At 43.3% G+C, this 21,650-nt stretch overlaps 1 protein-coding gene across 11 annotated transcripts in view; it reads left to right on the forward strand.

The window, feature by feature from the left end:
- JCAD (junctional cadherin 5 associated) overlaps positions 1-21,650 on the forward strand; it is a 100,931-nt gene that overhangs the window by 48,599 nt on the left and 30,682 nt on the right. The window contains exon 2 of one of the 11 annotated variants that reach the window (XM_043509515.1): positions 20,790-20,851. The exons of the other annotated variants lie outside the window; for them this stretch is intronic. The gene's annotated coding sequence lies outside the window, so the exon portion shown is untranslated. The remainder of the gene's footprint in view (positions 1-20,789; positions 20,852-21,650) is intronic. 11 annotated transcript variants of the gene reach the window in all.

The raw sequence follows: 21,650 nt of genomic DNA on the forward strand, positions 1-21,650 counted from the left end.
ACAGACGAGAGGAAGATGGGGTTGGACATCTATGGTACAAGTATAGATCTGGGGGGCAGTCCAGAAGAGGGACATTGATTCCACATAAAAGTATGCTAACGGGAGGCAAGAGAGGCTGGTAACATGAAAATGAGTGAGCAAAGCAGACAAAGATGTGCTCAGAGTCTGTTTACTCCGGCAAACATGATCTTTATGGAGGTGTCTGAAAGGAGGGGAGGCAGGCCAGCCCTGCGGAGCCCCCACCACAAGCCACCATCTGCATTTGTGAGGAGGAGAAAGTGTGTATGTGCGTGTGTGTTTGTTTGTTTGTTTGTTTGTTTTCTTGAAACCTGGCCTGAATGGCTGGCTGATTCTGCTGTGATTAGGAGAATGCTCATGTGTGTAATCCTTTTTGATCATGGAGCCAAAGATTTATAACCAATGTCCCTATCATCTCAAAGAAGTCCAGATCTGTGATGGATCCCTTTATTAAAACATTTCTTATTCCATACAATTAAATACAATTGCCCAAGTGATCTTCTCTGTGTTTTGCCCAAACGGAGAGCTTTTTCTCCTGGTTAAAAAGAAAAAATCCACATAGTTTAGTGTGGGAACAATTTATTGGGGCTTTGCACGTAGGTATTTAAAGTGGAACTGTTGGCTCTCAAGGACTTAATTTTAAGAGTCAAGAAATGTAAGTTTCCTTTCCTTTGTTTTGTTCCAACAAAGCTCTGACAGATTTTACCAATGGACAGCGGCTTGAACAGCATGAGAAAACATGTTTTCAAACTGAGACACGTGTTCTTTTGTAGGTGGGTTTTTTTGCGGGGGGAGGAGGGCTGAGGGAAGGGAGTTGGCTGTTTACTTTTTGTTTAATAAAATACTTTACTATTTATTATAACAGTAGAACTGTCGGAGGAAATACTTCTACCACACGCTGCCAACTCCTCTAGGAACCTGTTACATCTTCCGTATGGAATGTCAGCAAACAGTGTTTAAAAATCGCTACTTCTTTATTAAAAAGAAACCAGAAAAAAGAAAACCCCTTGGCCTGTTTTCAGACTACTAGTGTGGTGCTTTGTGATCAGTTGCAGCAAGCTCTCGACATTCTGAAAACCGGCTCTTTGGAGCTGATCATAATGGTGAATATTCAAAGATTCCCCCTCTTCCTTTATGTGTTTACCTTCTCTGGATTTGTGCATGCTACAATAAAAGAGCACTTATCCAGTACTCTAGCACCCTGGGCAAACTTTTTAAAATACTGTACACAAAATAACTAACCAGACCCAGATCTATTCCCCCAGGCCATCCAGCAGCAACATATATACCAGAGAAATGGCTCAACTCTCAATGCACATTCAGCTCCCACCAGAGTCCCACATCACCACAAACAGCCCTCTCAGCACCTGTCTCCTCATGATCACGGGAGGAAAGCTTTACTGCATGCCCTGAAGGCTAGCAAATTCAGGCTATTACAGACCCGGGCAGAAGCCATTCCCAAAGGTCTGGGGCTCCAGTGGAGAATGCCCTGGCGAGCCACTCCCTTGCTCTTCTAACAATGCTTCAGGTCAGGTGCCTCTATTGACCACCACTGTGCCAATATGTTGCGGGGGAAGAGTCAGTCTCTGAAATATGCTATTTAGTTTCTATCTGGTCACATTTTTTCCTTTTATTTTTTTGCCCCCACTTCCAAACTTTCTTGGGAGCCATATTGTGCCTAATAAGAATACATTGTGGCACAACATCTGATTAATTTCATTGGGGAGTTCTGCTCAGAAATTGATGGTAAAATCTGGACCATGATTTTCAGTGAATGTGAACATATACACTTTTTTGCTTTCTCCTTGGGAAAAATGTACACACTCTGCTGTCTGCAGTGAAGGTTAAATGCAAAATTCACAGATTTGTATCTTCTTGTGAGCTGAATTAGAGAGATGTGCATGCCTGGGAGCACACAGGGTCCCAACATAAAGTTATGTTTCCCAATCTACAATGACCTTGACATACACTTTTTACTTGCAATCATCAGAGATGCTTTTTCAGCTAGATCTGTTGCCTTCGACACCCTAAGTGTGCTATTGGTTGTAACGGAAACTCTCCTAATAGCCTTGTGCTGATGGGTGTCTGTGATCTGACACCAACCACCTGAATCAGAATATTTCATTTTTTTTTAAACTGATTCAAAATGTTTCATTTTGAATCAGTTCAACAAAACATTAAAATGCATTTGATCACTTTCTTGTCCTGAAGCGTTTAGTCTAATTGGATTTTTCGATTTAAAAGAAGATTTAAATGGTCAAGGTAAAAACCAGATCGTATTTAAAATGCTTGTTTTTAATACACTGTCTGCTACATAAAAGAAAAGGAGTGAGAAATAGAAGAGGTTAAAACATCAAAGATAGCACTGCCCATTATTAAAGTTTCCCAACACTTCCCATATAAGATCCCCTTTTCAGTTGCTTATAACTTTGCCAAACTTTAGCCATTTGAGCTGAAATTTCCCATGCTGAGTGTGAGCTGCAGGATGAATTTCTTTTGAAAATTTCAGCTAAAAGAGGTTATCTGTTTCTGAGAACAAGGTTGGGACAAATACATTGTTTTGTTCTTCCTGAAAATAAAAAATCTTACAGCCATTTCATTCATTGAGACGCTCTAGTGTCCCTGTGTTTTGGATCAGCAACTTGAAATTTGTCAGGGATGTGGCCTCTGTGTCAGGAATATATGCTTTTTGCTATGCCTGTGAAAATCCACCCTGTTAGCATACTTTATGTCAAATCAATGTCCCTCTTCTGGACTGCCCCCCCCCGGATCTATACTTGTACCATATATGCCCAATCCATCTTCCTCTCTTGTCTGCATCCTACCATATATTCACAGCAGGGTTGTGATGGTGGTTGCTGTTAATACGCTGGAAGAACTTAAAGAGCAGAGTAATATTTTAGAGTTATCATGGTCCAGTGGAGTAAGCATGAGATTGAGATTCAGACATCCTAAATTCTAATTCAGGATGTGTCACTGACACACTGTGTGACCATGGGTCAGTCTAAACCTCTTTGCCTCAGTTTCCATATTGTTAATATTATTCATTCCACATTGAGTAGTTCTGTGGTCTGCAATGTGCAGGAGGTCAGACTAGATGATCATGATGGTTTCTTCTGACCTTAAAGACTGAGTTTATGAGGACGCTGTCTGAGTGAAATGTAGAGGCAACAAAAGCTGAACTGGGGTAGAGGATGAAGAAGAGGAGATTAGGAGAAGGAGTCTGCTGAAACTAGAACCGGAGCAGGAGAGGAAAACTGTGATGGAGCACGATGGGGGAGACTGGTACCGGATGGGCAAGGAGGCTGGGAACTGAGGAGTGAGGGGGATGCTGAGACTGGTCGGGCAGGGAAGCTGGGACTGGGAGCTGGAGGATGAGGGAGAGGAGACTGGGGCTGGTTGGCAACCGAGAGCCGGGGGGAGACTGGGACTGTGAACCAGTGAGGGAAATGGGGGGTGAACTGGAAGTCAGTTCCCTGGTTGTTGAGAGGGGGCCTCAGCCACTGATGAGATGGTGAGGGGAGATTGGGCCTGGCTGGACAAGGAAACTGGGACAAAGAGACAGGAAGTGGGGATCCTGGACAAGAGGAGAGGGTGAGAAAAGACTGAGTTGGATGAAGAGCCCAGTGGCCAATTAGCCACTAGGCCAATGGGACCCATGCCAGAGGCCTCAGCCAATTGGGGTGCCCTGGAAAAATGAGTGCCCCTGCACCTTGAACCCACTGTCTGGGAGGAGCACTGGGTGGGGTGGGGTGAACCCCCATGCCCTGACCGGATTTCTCTGGCAGGAGCGTGGGGGCTGGAGGGACTGCAGGTGGAAGGGGCCCCCACTTGCTGTGGCCCAGGGCCCCACAAAACCATAATCCGCCTCGGGAAGAGCCCAGAGAGGCAGACTGGGACTGAGAGGCAGTGAGGGGCAGCAGCGAGGCAGATCAGACCAGGAGCCAGAAGAGGAGAAGTGAAACTAGATGGGCAAGGAGACTCTCACAGGAAAATAAGACCAAAAAAAATCACCTGTGGGTGAATGCTTCGTAAAAAGTGATCATTCTACAGCACTCCTCATCCGCAAAGGAAACTTCCACAACACTTTCAAAAGACGAGCCTGGGAGCTTAGATTCATTACTCCGCTAGACACTAAAACTCATGGACAGAACAGAGACATTGGATTTATGGCTTATTACAACAATTGCTAACTCCCTCTTTTTGTTCTATGATTGCAGAAGTGTTAACGGATCACTCTACCTTGAATGAACCTTACAATATGTACTAACTACTTATGCTAAACAATCTGTTCCACTTTGTATTTAGTTGTGATGCTGGGAGTTCCTTTCCCAGATCTGACGAAGAGCTCTGTGTAGCTCAAAATCTTGTCTCTGTCACTAACGAAATTTGGTCAGATAAAAGATATTACCTCACCCAGCTTGTCTCTGTAAAGAATTAGACAAGTCACTTAAACCAAACTTTTCACAGGTGGTCATTATAGTGTGTTCCTCATTTTCTGGGTATCTGACTTGAGACCCTGAGGTCTGATTTGCAGAAGTGCTGAGCACTCAGAACTGCAACTGAAGTCATTGGGAGCTGTGCGTGAACATGTAACATGGCAGGGGTTGTTACTCATTAAGGGTCCGCTTTACAGAGATGCTGGGCACGGCACCTCCCACTGGCTTCAATTAGAGTTGTCAGTGCTCAGCACTTCTGCAGCTCAGGCTCTGTGTCGAGAACAAGAGAACATATATCAAAGATTCAGATGATGAGAGAGAACATAAACTGTCCAGTACTTTCCAGTGCTGCCATCTCGCTTAGGCGTAGTCATTCAATTCACAGTATGAACAAAGCTTATATACGCTCAATAGGCCCAGCATATGCATCTTTCTGTTCTTTCAATGATATTGCACCATGGTATCAATATCATTTATCTTCTCTCGCCCTTCAGGCAAGAATGACAATTCTTTCTTTTTAAAACTCAGTAAACGTTAAGGGCCCAAGACAAATGCACAAATAAAGCCTTTTGGTGTTTGATAATACACAACAAGGAACTCTTTTAATGTTCCCCTCCAGGGGTTCCATTGTATCCAAGTACTGGAGATTTTAATCCTTAACTATGCTTGTGTGTGTGTGTATGTGTTCTAATGCAGATTTTTCATGGATGAATGCACACTTGTTTCTTTGGCTCTGATCATTGTAGATTAGAGGTAGCCAAAGAAAGTTTGACCCATGTTTCCACTGCACTAGAGTTGGACCAGCTGACTTTGACAAGTCGGAAACGCTGGCGAGATAACAGGCATCCTCAGGATGCAAAACCTATCAGAACACGGTGGTGTCGTTGGCAAACAAACCAAATGAGCTCTGGGAAAACAAACTGTTTTCCAGCATTGTTGATCTTACCTCAAATTAGAAACTCTGCACATCCACTTTCTGGCCCAGTTTGAGAGAGTCTTTAAAAGAGAGCAATAGTTCAAGTCTCTCCTCCCCCCCTCCCCCATGGGGCACTTTATTTTGCTGTCGTTTGCTTTTTAATATACACAATTTTCATTTGTTCCTCAACCAGAACTTAACAGGATAATAAACCAGGACTGTGTATTCATGGTCCATGGGCACTAAGTTAACCTAGTGTGTGCCAAATAGAATCAATGTGTTCAGGTAACACGTGGAGAGCTCAGTGTTTTGAGGTCTTGTTTTAAATACTTTTTTGCCTCAAGAAACATTTTGGGGATGAAATAATGCAAGATCTGATCTTCTTACAGTATTTCCACAATCCAGGAACTATAATGTTGTGAGAGGACTAGATCTTGCATTTCCATCTTGTAAAATGACTGCTTAGTGCCTGTGGACAACCATGCAAATATTAGAACCTACATACACTTCTGTAACAAATCACATTTGAAGACCCAAGGAAAAGTTTTTCAAAAGCCCAATCCCATATTCAAAAGGGACTTAGGCACTTAAGAGTGGGTTTCCTTGGAAGTCAGTGTGATTTTAGGCTTCTAAGTCACTTACTGCTTTTGAAGATGTTACCTCTGAACTAATTTTACTCATTCATCTTTTTTTAGGGAAGACATACATCCCGGTGGGGAAGAAAGTGAATTTTTTCTTTTTGAAAAGGGGTGGCTGGAAATACTATCTCCCTATCAGATAGTCTTGTAAATTTGACTTTAATCAAAAATCTATTGCTTAGCAAACCAAAGAGATGTAAAATCGACATACAGCTGAAGATAATGTGGGAAACTCAGTTTTAGGGCTTCTCTACAGGTGAAAGTTGTTTTAGATTTATCTTGAGGTTTATTTGTTTCCTGGATAAACTGCCTTATGTCTACACCCAAATTTTTTTGTTCTGGGTTATCTGGTGTCTCAACCATATTAATTAATCCATTTTGGAAGTGAGTTTACTGACATTCAGGATTGAGACATCTCCATTTTGAATCAAGTTTTCTGCCTTTGGTAATCCTCCTACTGCTATCCCACACTAGTTTTCTGCAGGAGTGGCAGAAGCACCTTAAAAGTGTGTGTGTGTGGGGGGGGTCATAGGCACCCAAACAATGGCCCTGCCCCCGCACTGCCCCTTCCCCCAAGACCCTGCCCCAGCACCGCCTTTTCTCCCAAAGCCCTGCTCCCGCGCTGCCTGTTCCCCCTAATACTTCACCCCCTGCTCGCTCCTCTCTGCTTCTCCCCCCGTTGCTCACCCTTATGGCCAGTAAAAAGTGACTTTTAAAAGTGGGGGGGCATGGCCCCCTGACCCTACCCCCGCCTATTCTCACACCTTTGCTTTGCTGCCTATCTGGGACAGCCTATCTGTTTATCTGTGTGCCCTCTGGTGCCAACTTGACTGGAAGTCACCAGCCTGTTTACATACCAGATGGTGTCTTTTGTGATTCTCACTCATGGTATCAGAGAGCGGGGCATGAGCGGTCATGTGGTTGGAGCAGGAGAATTGGAGCTGAGGTTACCTGGAGTAAAGCAAGGAGCAGGGCTGGAACAAGGTGGGGCAAGTCTGGGAATATGCAGGCACAGGAGCTATCATGGTGGGTGAATGCTCTGAGCATTCTGCTGCTGCTGGGCTTAAGAGCTAGTCTGCTGACTCTTCTGTCAGGCGGTGTAGTCAGTTGGGCAACCTACTACAGCCCTGTTGCATTCATTAGATTACGTGGAGACTGGCTCTGTTACAGGCCCTGATCCCTGACACATGGCAAGCTCACACACCAGAGTCACATACTGCACTACACCAAGCCAATAGCAGCCATGTCCCATGCTTCAGGGTGGTCCCACGCTGAGGTTCTGGACTTCATTGCCTTCTGGGAAGAGGAAGCCGTCCAGTTCCATCTTAACAGCACTTATCAGAATGCCAAGACACCCACGAGAATATCTACAGGAAGAGCTGGATGAGCTTGAAGACTAGAGGGACAGAAATGGGATGAAATTCAACAGTGTGAAGTGCAAGGTCATGCACTTACAGTCTAATAAGAATTTTAGCTACAAGCTGAGGGCTTATCAGTTGCAAGTGACAGAGGAAGAGAGAGACCAGGGCATGTGGTTTGATCACAGTTTGACTATGAGCCACTAGTGTGGTGCGGCTGTGAAAAAGCCAAATGTGATCCTAGGATGTATTAAGCAAGGCATTTCCAGCAGAGACAGAGAAGTATTAATGCCATTACACAAGATACTGGTAAGACTTAATTTGGAATACTGTCTGCAAGTCTGGTCACCCATGTTCAAGAAAGATGAATTTAAACCAGAACAGGTGCAGAGAAGAGATACTAGCACGATCAGAGGCATGGAGGGCCTGTCTTATGAGAGGAGACTGGAAGAGTTTGGTTTGTTTAGTCTAGCAAAGAGAAGTCTGAGAGGGGATATGATTACTCTCTATAAGTACATAGGGATGGAGGTGGGGGTGCACTACCAGGGAGGGTGAAGATCTATTTAATGTAAGGGACAATGTTGGCACAAGAGCAAATGGGTATAACTATGTCATGAACAAATTCAGGCTGGAAATTAGAAGAAGGTTTCTAACCATGAAAGGGCTGAGGTTCTGGAACAGCCTTCTAAAAGGAGATTTGCAAGCAAACAACTTAATTAGTTTTAAGAGAGAGATGGATAAATTTGAGTGTGATTGTATGATGGGGCTGTTTGTGATGGTACCCTCACATAAATGTATGTCCTCTGTTCCTAAAGCTCATGCTTCAGGGTTTCAGCCAGACACCACTACCATTTTCCTCTCAGAATGTAGTCTGGGATTATTTTTTTTTATCTCCTTCCTCTGAAACATCAGGCACGGCTGGCGATGGGACCTTGGGCAGGGTAGGGCTAGGTTCTGATGGAACACTGAGCATTTTCTTTCTCAGGTGCTTGGTTGGCTAGTTCCTGCTCACATACTCAGGATCCAACTGATTGCCACATGTGGGGCCAGGAAGGAATATTCCCCCAGGTCAGATTGGCAATGACCAGGGAGAGGGGGTGTTTCACCTTCTTCTGCAGCATGTGGATGCAGGTCACTTGCCAGAGTTATCTGGGTATATCTCTATCAAGGTTCCTTCCCCACTCTGAACTTTAGGGTACAGATGTGGGGACCTGCATGAAAACCTCCTAAGCTTACTTTTACCAGCTTAGGTTAAAACTTCCCCAAGGTACAAACTATTTTGCCCTTTGCCCTTGGACTTCCACTGCCACCACCAAACGTTCGACTGGGTTTACTGGGAAAACGTTATTTGGGAACATCTTTCCCCCCAAAATCATCACCAAAACCTTGCACCCCCCCTGCCTGTGGAAGACTTGATAAAAATCCTCAACCAGTTTGCATAGGTGACCACAGACCCAAACCCTTGGATCTTAAGAACAATGAAAAAAAGCATTCAATTTCTTACAAGAAGAATTTTAATATAAGAAAAGGTAAAAAGAATCACCTCTGTAAAATCAGGATGGTAAATACCTTACAGGGTAATTAGATTCAAAACATAGAGAATCCCTCTTGGCAAAATCTTAAGTTACAAGAAAGACACAAAGACGAGAATATTCATTCTATTCAGCACAGTCTAATTTCTAAGCCATTTAAAGAAATCATAATCTAATGCATATCTAGCTAGATTACTTACTAAGTTCTAAGACTCCATTCCTGTTCTGTCCCTGGCAAAAGCATCACACAGACAGACCCTTTGTTTCTCCCTCCCTCCAGCTTTGAAAAGTATCTTGTCTCCCCATTGGTCATTGTGGTCAGGTGCCGGAGAGGTTATCCTAGCTTCTTAACCCTTTACAGGTGAAAGGATTTTTCCTCTGGCCAGGAGGGATTTTAAAGGTGTTTACCTTTCCCTTTATATTTATGACAATCTCACTTAGTCATTTCCCTGCCATTGTGGGGGTATAGGTTCACCTTGGTCCAGGGCCGGCTCCAGGCACCAGCGTTCCAAGGGTGAAAGGGGCAGCACTCGTCTTTCTGTGGCTGTGGCAATTTGGTGGCATCTTTTCTCTGCAGGCTGTGCCATGGCGGCAATTCGGCAGCAGCTTTACTCTTCTGGCTGCTGCGATGGCAATGCAGCGGCAGCTTCTGTCTTCAGATGTCCTGCTTGGGGCAGCAAAAACGGTAGAGCTGGCCCTGCCTCAGTCCCTCCTATTCTTTGCCTTTGGCACAAAATAGTCTAGTCCCCTGTGGACTGTAATACTTTTGTTCTAATGTCAGTTGTTGGGTTAGTGTGCAGCTGCTGGGTGATGTTGGTGGCCAGTAATATACAGGAGGTCAGATCAACTGATCTAGTGGTCCCTTCTGGCCTTAAACTCTATGACTCTGTGAAACAAATAGAGGAGAGGGGGCACTCCCATCACCAGATCCAGTGCTACGACGAAGGAAGGGCGCTCTGGCAGGGTTATAGAAAAGCTATAGATGATGGGAGAGCTCACATGGTTACCATCTGCTATGAGGCCCTGAAGCATACCTTTTGCAAAGGAGGCCACCACAGGACCGCAGCTTGTGGACACCATTGAGAACGCTGAGTGGGAGGAGATGGACCCAGGCACACATGATCTCTTCTCAAGTCATCCACATCCATCCAGCTGCACAACGGCCAACACATCTGCATCAGCCTGCTTGTATTAATGACCATTGGAAGTGCAGCACTTAGCTGCGTTTCTTCCATGCTGCCCGACAGCACTTTGAAAATTGTGTTGGCTTGCAAAAGCCAGATGAATGATGGGATGAAAGTAGAAAAATCATGGGAATTTATTAGTTTGACCCCAAGTCCCAGAATTTCAGTGGCTTCTGGTAGGTATCCCATAATTCACAGTTGAAAACGTTCCCAGAATGCATAGAGCCATGCAGCTGAGCATTGCACTGTGGCATCTCAGCCAGAATGCTGTGCACTTGTTTAAAAAAACAACGCAGTGGTGGGTGGAAACAATGATTCAAAAAGGAAGTAGCTTAACTGAGGAAAACAAAGCAGTGGTTGCTTTCAGAATAATTGTTCCTGATTATTTAATGTAGAAAACATAACTTGAAACATCTTTCAAGTGTAGAGAAGCCATAAGACATCACCTTGTGTTAATCTGTATCTTTTGTTGGGTGCTTCACAGTACTCATTCATTATCACACAGAGTGGGAAGAGTGACAGGTTCTGTGGGATAGTGAATGGTGGAAAGAATTTACCAAAGATTTACCAAAAAGATGCATTTCTTATTTGTACTGGGTTTCTTTCCTCCTATTCATCTTGTTGTAATGTTCTATGATTGATTTCCCCCCTCTCGCTCCCATGTCAGATGTAGATGTTTGGCCTATTGGGGCCAAATGAGAAGCATAAGGAGAAAGAAGACATGAGAAAACGGGAAAGGAAAAAGTATCAGTGGCTGAAAGAGGGAGGAATAAATTAAAGGGAGAATGAGACCATTAAAAGCACTGCTACCACCTATGGATTGTGCACATGCATCCGATGAAGTGGGTTCTAGCCCATGAAAGGTTATGCCCAAATAAATCTGTTAGTCTTTAAGGTGCCACTGGACTCCTTGTTGTTTTTGTGGATACAGACTAACATGGCTACCCTCTGATACTTGACACCTATGGAGTGTGCACATTTATTATTTCTTGTGTAAGAGGCAAGACTAGCAATGACAGTAGTCGTGTCTCCTCCATCCACCGTCTGCTAAGATGCGTGCACTAGTAGAGCTGCTGTTATGGACGGGTTCAGCTTTCATTTTCCAAACTGTCCAAGACTAGACTAGACTAGAGGTCCTATAAAGGTAGCCAGCCAGTCAGGCAGCGGCACAGACAGCTGCAGTGGCACAGGAGCTAGCAAACAGAGCTCTAAACAGGGGAGTTTGAGTGGGAGTTTGTAAGGGGAGTTTGCATTGTGGTGCTTGTTTGGGGTTTGCTTTTGCTGGGGGAGGTCTTTTTGGTGTGGCTTCTGTTTCCCAGATTAACAGGATTTAGGTGGGAAGGTGATGACAGATACAGAGGCAGCTGTGGGAGTGACTCCTGTAGTGGAAGACACATTGAGGATGACTGGATGTGGAAGCTGTGGTATGTACATGATCCTGGAGGGGGGAACCGGTAAGAGTTTTTTCTGCATGAAATGCCGTCTGATAGAGCTGATGGAGGAAAAGATCTGAGGTTTGGAGATGCAGATGGAAAGTCTCATTGAGTTTAGAAGGAGTTTGAGCAGATGATGGAGCAAAGGTATGAGGTATCTGAAGGGAAAAGCTCAGACTCACGGATGGAAGCAGGGCTGGGGAATTTTGAGGGGAGACTGGGTGAGGAAAGTGGTCAGTGGAAGCATGTGACTAAAAGAACCAGGCAGAGGAAAAGACGGGCTAGTGAAGGAGAAATAGAGCTTAGGAATAGGTTTGCAGAATTGGAAAATGAAAAAGGGGCTCAGCAGGTACTTGTTGAAGGTGGAAGGGTAAGGAAGAAGAGAAGAGAGGCTAGTCCTACAGGAAAAGCAGAAGAGTCAAGGGAGACTACACCAAATATGAGCCCAGGAGGATACAGGATGGGTTGAAGAAGATTATAAGGGAAAATAGGAATGGAAAGAACTTGCAGCCAGAGGGAACAGGGGAGAGACTGGAGAATAGCACTGTCACCAGGAAAAGGCAGGTCTATGTGATCGGGGACTCTTTATTGAGAAGAATAGACAGGCCTGTAACTAGAGCTGATCCTGAGAATAGAAGGGTGTGCTGTCTTCCGGGTTCTAAGATACGGGATGTAGACCTGAGGTTGAAAAGGATCCTAAAGGGAGCGGGAAAGAATCCCCTAATTATCCTTCATGTGGGAACAAATGATACGGCTAGATTCTCGCTGGAAAGTATTAAGGGAGACTATGCTAGGCTGGGGAAGACGCTTAAGGAAATTGAGGCTCAGGTGATCTTTAGCGGGATCCTTCCTGTTCCTAGAGAAGGGCAACAAAGGTGTGACAAGATTATGACTGTCAACAGATGGCTTAGGCAGTGGTGCTATAAGGAGAGCTTTGGGATGTATGACCACTGGGAGGCATTCACGGACAGAGGTCAGTTCTCTCGGGATGGACTTCATCTCAGTAGGGAAGGAAATAGACTTCTAGGATCGAGGCTGGCACAACTGATAAAGAGAGCTTTAAACTAGGAATTGGGGGGAGATGGATGGGAGATGTCCAGAAAATCTCCACGCCAGGATTTTAGCATTGAGAGGGAAGAAGATGAAGTAAGAATGGATACAGCCATGGGTAGGAGAATGTATATAAGGAGTGAGGGCGGTGTGGATACTAGTCTAATAGGTTATACTGGATGTAGAATGACTGTGCCTAATAGGGTACAAAATGTGAGTGAGACCAAACAGCAAAAATTAAGATGTTTGTATACCAATGCGAGGAGTCTAGGTAACAAAATGGAGGAACTAGAGCTACTGGTGCAGGAAGTGAAACCAGATATCATAGGGATAACAGAAACATGGTGGAATAGTAGTCATGACTGGACTACAGGTATTGAAGGGTATGTGCTCTTTAGGAAAGACAGAAACAAAGGTAAAGGGGGTGGAGTAGCATTGTATATCAATGATGAGGTAGAATGTAAAGAAATAAGAAGCGATGCAATGGATAAGACAGAGTCTGTCTGGGCAAAAATTACATTGGGGAAGAAAACTAGTAAAGCCTCTCCTACGATAGTGCTTGGGGTGTGCTATAGACCTCCGGGATCTAATTTGGATATGGATAGAGCCCTTTTTAATGTCTTTAATAAAGTAAATACTAATGGAAACTGCGTGATCATGGGAGACTTTAACTTCCCAGATATAGACTGGAGGACCAGTGCTAGTAATAATAATAGGGCTCAGATTTTCCTAGATGCGATAGCTGATGGATTCCTTCATTAAGTAGTTGCTGAACCGACTAGAGGGGATGCCATTTTAGATTTAATTTTGGTGAGTAGCGAGGACCTCATAGAAGAAATGGTTGTAGGGGACAATCTTGGCTCAAGTGATCATGAGCTAATTCAGTTCAAACTAAATGGAAGGATTAACAAAAATAAATCTGCAACTAGGGTTTTTGATTTCAAAAGGGCTGACTTTCCAAAATTAAGGAAATTAGTTAGGGAAGTGGATTGGACTGAAGAACTTATGGATCTAAAGGTAGAGGAGGCCTGGGATTACTTTAAATCAAAACTGCAGAAGCTATCGGAAGCCTGTATCCCAAGAAAGGGGAAAAAATTCATAGGAAGGAGTTGTAGACCAAGCTGGATGAGCAAGCATCTTAGAGAGCTGATTAAGAAGAAGCAGAAAGCATACAGGGAGTGGAAGATGGGAGGGATCAGCAAGGAAAGCTACCTAATTGAGATCAGAACATGTAGGGATCAAGTGAGACAGGCTAAAAGTCGAGTAGAGTTGGACCTTGCGAAGGGAGTTAAAACCAATAGTAAAAGGTTCTATAGCCATATAAATAAGAAGAAAACTAAGAAAGAAGAAGTGGGGCCGCTAAACACTGAGGATGGAGTGGAGGTTAAGGATAATCTAGGCATGGCCCAATATCTAAACAAATACTTTGCCTCAGTCTTTAATAAGGCTAAAGAGGATCTTAGGGATAATGGTAGCATGACAAATGGGAATGAGGATATGGAGGTAGATATTACCATATCTGAGGTAGAAGCGAAACTGAAACAGCTTAATGGGACTAAATCGGGGGGCCCAGATAATCTTCATCCAAGAATATTAAAGGAATTGGCACCTGAAATTGCAAGCCCATTAGCAAGAATTTTTAATGAATCTGTAAACTCAGGAATAGTACCGAATGATTGGAGAATTGCTAATATAGTTCCTATTTTTAAGAAAGGAAAAAAAAGTGATCCGGGTAACTACAGGCCAGTTAGTTTGACATCTGTAGTATGCAAGGTCCTGGAAAAAATTTTGAAGGAGAAATTAATTAAGGACATTGAAGTCAATGGTAAATGGGACAAAATACAACGTGGTTTTACAAAAGGTAGATCGTGCCAAACCAACCTAATCTCCTTTTTTGAAAAAGTAACAGATTTTTTTAGATAAAGGAAATGCAGTGGATCTAATTTACCTAAATTTCAGTAAGGCATTTGATACCATGCCACATGGGGAATTATTAGTTAAATTGGAGAAGATGGGGATCAATATGAACATCAAAAGGTGGATAAGGAATTGGTTATAGGGGAGACTGCAACGGGTCCTACTGAAAGGCGAAGTGTCAGGTTGGAGGGAGGTTACCAGTGGAGTTCCTCAGGGATTGGTTTTGGGACCAATCTTATTTAATCTTTTTATTACTGACCTTGGCACAAAAAGTGGGAATGTGCTAATAAAGTTTGCAGATGATACAAAGCTGGGAGGTATTGCCAATTCGGAGAAGGATCGGGATATTATACAGGAGGATCTGGATGACCTTGTAAACTGGAGTAATAGTAATAGGATGAAATTTAATAGTGAGAAGTGTAAGGTTATGCATTTAGGGATTAATAACAAGAATTTTAGTTATAAGTTGGGGACGCATCAATTAGAAGTAACGGAAGAGGAGAAGGACCTTGGAGTATTGGTTGATCATAGGATGACTATGAGCTGCCAATGTGATATGGCTGTGAAAAAAGCTAATGCGGTTTTGGGATGCATCAGGAGAGGCATTTCCAGTAGGGATAAGGAGGTTTTAGTACCGTTATACAAGGCACTGGTGAGACCTCACCTAGAATACTGTGTGCAGTTCTGGTCTCCCATGTTTAAAAAGGATGAATTCAAACTGGAGCAGGTACAGAGAAGGTTGAGGGGAGATATGATTGCTCTCTATAAATATATCAGAGGGATAAATACAGGAGAGGGAGAAGAATTATTTAAGCTCAGCACCAATGTGGACACAAGAACAAATGGGTATAAACTGGCCACCAGGAAGTTTAGACTTGAAATCAGATGAAGGTTTTTAACCATCAGAGGAGTGAAGTTTTGGAATAGCCTTCCAAGGGAAGCAGTGGGGGCAAAAGATCTATCTGGTTTTAAGATTCTATTTGATAAGTTTATGGAGGAGATGGTATGATGGGATAATGGAATTTTGGTAAGTAATTGATCTTTAAATATTCAGGGTAAATAGGACTAATCCCCTGAAATGGGATATTAGATGGATGGGATCTGAGTTACCCAGGAAAGAGTTTTCTGTAGTATCTTGCTGGTGAATCTTGCCCATATGCTCAGGGTTTAGCTGATTGCCATATTTGGGGTCAGGAAGGAATTTTCCTCCAGGGCAGATTGGAGTGGCCCTGGAGGTTTTTCGTCTTCCTCTGTAGCATGGGGCACGGGTCACTTGAGGGAGGCTTCTCTGCTCCTGGAAGTCTTTAAACCATGATTTAAGGACTTCAATAGCTCAGACATAGGTGAGGTTTTAAATAGGAGTGGGTGGGTGAGATTCTGTGGCCTGCGCTGTGCAGGAGGTCAGACTAGATGATCAGAATGGTCCCTTCTGACCTTAGTATCTATGAATAAGTGCTGGCTAGTCATTCACACTAAGAAAGCTGAAGACTGGTAGAAGTCATCCAATGGGATGATTTGAAAAGGAGCTGGTTAATTTAATGAGCAATAATACTTGTAGCTGTACTGCTAAAATTGAGGTGATGAAATCTCATGGTCCAGGTGATGAAATCAGCAGATTTCCACAGAGGTCAAGAAGGAATTTCTTTCCTGCATAGTACAATTGTCAGGTGTATTTGGGAGGATTTCTGTCTGCTGCTGACATAGCAGATATGTGCCATTGCTGAACATAGGATACCATTCACCATACTAGATCAGATCAAGCATATGTCCCTGTTCTGAAACAGATTCCATCAGTGACCTGTGGAGCTGTCTCAAAGACAAAAAAGCATTTCACATGAGATTTTGTAACTATAGCAATGTTCAAAATGGGTGTATTTTTCAAACCCAATTCTGCTATCTCATCAATTTTTCTATCAAAATGTTACCAGAATTGTTTGAAATAGTTATCAAATTTTTAAATGTTGTCATGGTTTAAATAAGCAGTTTGATTAACATCAACATTTTCACAAAAGTTTGTGTGAAGTTGTTGACAATATTTTACAAAATTCTGGTTTCATTAAAAAGCCATTTTTCCTTAGAAAACTTTTTGTACAAAAAATTTTAGCTGGATCCGGTGGCTAGTCTCCTTTTTATCCCTCTTATGTTATGTTTGTCTCTGCCTTGAGTTGAGTTTATTTTGATGTTGGTGTTAAATCTTGCTTTCTTTTTGCTCTTGAGTGAGAACTTCTGCACCTGTTTCTTTAATTTGTTGTGTATACTATGGATGAGATAACATGCACACAGGAATCTAATCCTATCCTTATGTATGAAATATTGATTGTTACTGAGTGTTATCTCTTTGATGGGGTATCATTGATAGCAACTTTTTTTCCCCAGTCAGCTTCAGAATGGTAGCTTTCACTCTCTTGGTCTGAAAGATTCATAATCATCTGCTGTTCACAGGAACCCTTCTCCACAGTAGCTCCACTCTCTCCTGCCAGGCACACACTTTGAAGGAAGCTGAGATCTTGTGTATTAAACTAGACTCTAATGAATTGCAGCTCCTTGCATTACAGGTTCTTTCATTAACATGCAGTCTGCTGATCCACTTCAAGGCTTGATCAGTAGTGGTCCTGGTCTGCTATCATGGAGCCAAGGAGTCGCCCTCATCCCTTACAATACACTCACACACACTTTTGGCCCAAATTCTTTGCCTTACCACTTTGGAGCCAGAGTCTAGAACTGGATGTGATTCTTAGAATTCAGTGTTGCAATGGGGGACACACCCTTTCTTGCCTGCCTCCAAATCACAGTAGTAGAGGGAATGAGCAGGATAAGTTTTGTCATATTGCCAGGAGTAAAATCCCTCCCCACTTTTTCATAGACCAGGGAGATAGAAAAGATTTATTAGATTACTTAGGCCATCTCCTTGCCTGTGTGCCCAATTGTCCCCACTTTTACATTCACTGGTGTTTTATTTCAGTTACTTTTAAAGTGATTTAAAAATTTAAAAATCCCACATCTGGGGATTTTGTACCTAGTTTTGTACCTACTACTGTTAGAAATAGCTGCTAAGATACCATGACTGAAAGAAGCTGAGGAGGTAGATTTCTCTCTCTTTTTCCTGTTGGCTTAGTTGGTGCATTTGATATCACCGTGCACATAGATGGTTTCATTGTTTTTCACATCTGGTCAGTCAGTTGGTTTCCTTTTTGTTGTGCAAAACATCCATACAAACTAGTGTGAGAAAAACATTTAAAAAGAAAATGTTAGTGTAAAACCACAACAAATTGGCTGGTGGACTCAGGGACATGCACGTTACTTGAAACTACTTTTAACTTGTTCTCTGAAACTGCTTAGATTTCAAGGGGACAGCAATACTTGAAATGCCCCAAATGATCAGGGCTTCCATCCCTTTCTATTAGAAACTGTTCCACAGGATTAGAGATCTTGCAGTCAGGAATGTTTCCTCATATTCAACTACATCTTCCTTTACTTAATTTCATCCACTTACTCCTAGTAAAAGGAACTGGCCTCCCACCTGAAAAGTCGAAACCTTGGATTTGAAACAGTAGGAAAATTGCCAAAATGTACAATATGTGTACATGGGGCATGATCCTTTCTATCTGTTTTGATAATGGGAGCCATATAAGTATCTATAATGTCTTAATGTCTCTAACGTATTTATCCTCATAATACTCCTGTGAAGGAAGGAAGTGCTGCTAACCCCATTTTATGATGGGCATCTGAGGAACCGAATGACAAAGGGACTTGCCTCAGGTCACACAAAAGGTGTGTGTCAGAGGAAGAAATTGAACTGAGGTCTCCCAAGTCGCAGTCTAGCACCCAACCCATTGCACTGTCTTCTATTCTGAATATATCCTGACTTCATTTATAGTACTCTTACTGGGAGCTAATGGAACTAAGCCCTATCAATAATGTCAGCTATGCTGGAGACAGAGCTGTGTAGCACAGCTGAGGTACTGCAGTGTGCAATGCCATTGACTGCCATTTGGGGAAGGCTGAAGCTTCTGCAGTCTCTGGACTAAGGATGTCATACAGGTTGGTGCCCTATGTCATCCTGGCTCTGAAGCCCATAGACTCCAAGGCAGCAGAGGGGAGAGGCACAAAGCATGGAATACAGATTCCTGTAGGACCAGTTCTCTCTTGATGTGGAGTATAGGGCTCCCTGCAGCCACAGTCCTTCCCTGCTGCTTCTACTTCTCCAGAACCGGCAGTGTACATGTGGGTGGGCAGGTGGGTGTAGCGTAGTCCTGACTTAGCTATTGGTGGATGCCTGATAGGAGGGAGATGGGTTCTGTGCTTGCAGAGGAGTTTTCTGACCTGGGGGCGGGGGTGTGATGGAGGTGTGTGTGTGTGTGGGGGGGGGAAAGGTTGCAGAGCTGAAGGGCTGGTTTTGAGATGTGGAGGTTAGGTAGGAAGTGGAAGGGCTTTTGGATAGATATGGGGGTAGGGTTGCCACCTGGCCATGTTTTCCCTGGATTGTCCCTTTTTCGGAAGTAGCTGTCCTGGGAAATAGTCAATACGCACAGCCAGCTGTCTAGTTTTATGGGCTCTCAGAATCATCCTGGTCATCCTGTTTTTTTGTACTTCAGAGGTGGCAACCATCGGGGTGGGCCACGAGGGGCGGGAACACTGTCTGTACTGATTGGGTTGGAGAAAGCTGAGAAGGTTTGGGGAGGTTCTGAGCTAGGAATGAGATGTGCTGGGTTTACAGAGTTGAGTTCAGGGGAAATTCTTTAGTGAATGAGGATGGGGGTGACTTGGTGGTGAGTGTGGGAATAGGGAAACATCAAGGAGATGATAGGGTAGAGCTAGCTGTGAGGGAGGGAGAGATGTTGGGATGAGGAGAGAACTGTGTTCTCCCACCCTGACCTTTATGGTGAAGTGTCTCTGTTTTTCACTCTGGAGACCAGGGCACTGACATGGAAGAGAGCATCCCTCCCTCCCTCCCTGCCCCCCCCACCTCACTTCCCCATATCCCCACCAAAGGACTTTCCTGTAACACCTCCCCAATGCTACCCCAGTTTTTTACTTTAAAATATGATTAACCTTGAGGGGTTATTTTGGGCACCAGCTACCACTGAGTTTTCCCCATGGTGTAACTCCACTTATTTCATGTTACTCCTGACTCTCAGTATTGAAAGTGAGATCAGAATAAGACCCATGGTCCAAAGGTTTTGTCTGTTTCTAAATTGCCTGTTTCTCTCTCTCTCTCTCTCTCTCTCTCTCTGCATATTGCCTCTTTCAACCTCTGACAAATATTGTTTTCACTTGGCTACTATTCACAGCAGCAGGAGAGAAGGGGTTAATATTGACCCCCAAGCAATAATAACAGGAAAAGCACATTTCTTCCTTGCACCTGTGCGCTGTCCAGTGGGCATTCTATTGTTTATGTAGTCACAGTGGATCTTTTTCTCTTTAGAGGTTAAATAGCTCTAGCAGCCAGCTGTTCTGTCTTCTGTGCTTTTACCTCCTCTCACAATTCCAGGTCTTTGTGTTCTAGAAACAATTAGGAATTGAGAAATCATTTGAGTTGACCTGATCTAGCCCCACCTCCTGTTTATTGAAGTGTTTAAAAATAAACAACAAAACCGTCTTTTCCTTTAAAGGAAGGGATTCCACTCCTTTCTTCCATTAATTTGTCTAGTACCTCTTGGCTGGCTTATTTATCCCTGTGACTATCTGCTGATATCTTCTAGTACAGTGTAGCATTTACTAGGTTTAAGGAGCCCTGTACTGGCAAAAAAAAAAAAAAAAACCCCAAAAACAAAAAAAACACCACTCCAAAAATGGGGAATGTTTTATTTCTTTAAGAGGTGTACAATACCACACGTAGAGGGGACAGATTCTTTAGGCTCTATGCAGAGACTGTTGTAGATTCTAAACAGGTTTAGAAATGAATATTTTCAAACCCTTAAGTAACAATTACATGGTCTGCAGAGGCACTTTTTAAAGTTTGGTTCTGTGCTGAAAATTGACTTCTGGAACACACTAAGTAAATGTGTCATTTCCCCCTTTAGTGCCTACTTCACAAAAAGTGTCTCATATTTATAGCAGTGAATGGAGTTCCTTCTTTAGCACACAGTAGAGACTCTTTGTAAAGCTCATTCTTGGTGACAGAACCCAGGATTTCTTACACCAAAGCACAGGCCTCTAGCACTTCAGCCGAAGGAGAAACTTCATTAGCTTCTAGAAATAGTAGGTTCTTATTCTTTATGCAGACCTGTAACATTGAGCATGTTATACAAGCCCCCTATCAAGTGTCCTATTGAGTGTCTTACTCAATGTTTTTGCTCCCTAGGCGTATTTCAAGTCTCATCCACCCACCTCAGTGATGTGGCAGAACAGCACAGCTAAGAGATGGTGCGCTGGAGTCTATTGATCTACAGAAGTGTTTACCAAGTTCCAAACCATTGAAGACTTGATACCCCATAAATAGAACAAGTTAGAAGAGTAGAATAGACAGTAGGTTACAAGGGTGAGCTAGCCAAGAGAAACTGTTACAGATCAACTAATTTGATCTGCAGAACCTATTACTAGTAACAATGTGCCATCAGTAAAGAACTCAGGCTGAGTCTGTAGGGCTGGCAGATAGGAGGAAAAATCTTTTAACTTTGAATTGATCCCATTTGCTTTGGAAATCATTGTGCAACAAGAAGCATGGCTTCAGATGCAGTTTACTGGGCTTCTTTGAATTGTATTACACCTATAAGCTGATTATAGATTTCAACAGGTCCACTTAGGCAATAAAGAAATCTTCCCAAAAAGCAACCTTTAAAGATTGTAAACAAGGGAGTCTAATTGGAGGCACAGCAGGACCGTCAGCGGTGCCTTTATGAGCTAACACAATAAACTTTTTTTTCTTTTCTTGTTGTTATACATTTTTTTTTGTGCTCGTTCACCAGCTAATTTTGATAGAATTTGCAGGGCTCCAGGAGGAGGCTGTGCTGCCCTGCAATCTAAGCCCCCCCTCCGAGCATAAAGCACAGCTCCACCTGATCAGAGTAAAAAACGAATTTTGGAGAAAATGCCTTTCTCAAGGGTTTGCTGATCTCCAGTGCAAAGCTTCCCAAGATCGCTTATCAAAATCTGAAAGCTGCAATCATCACCAAATTCTTCACTCAAATGGACTGACTCAGCAGCAGCAGCTCTGCATATGTTC

The sequence above is a fragment of the Dermochelys coriacea genome, chromosome 2 (assembly GCF_009764565.3).
Source record: "Dermochelys coriacea isolate rDerCor1 chromosome 2, rDerCor1.pri.v4, whole genome shotgun sequence".
NCBI lineage: Eukaryota > Metazoa > Chordata > Testudines > Dermochelyidae > Dermochelys > Dermochelys coriacea.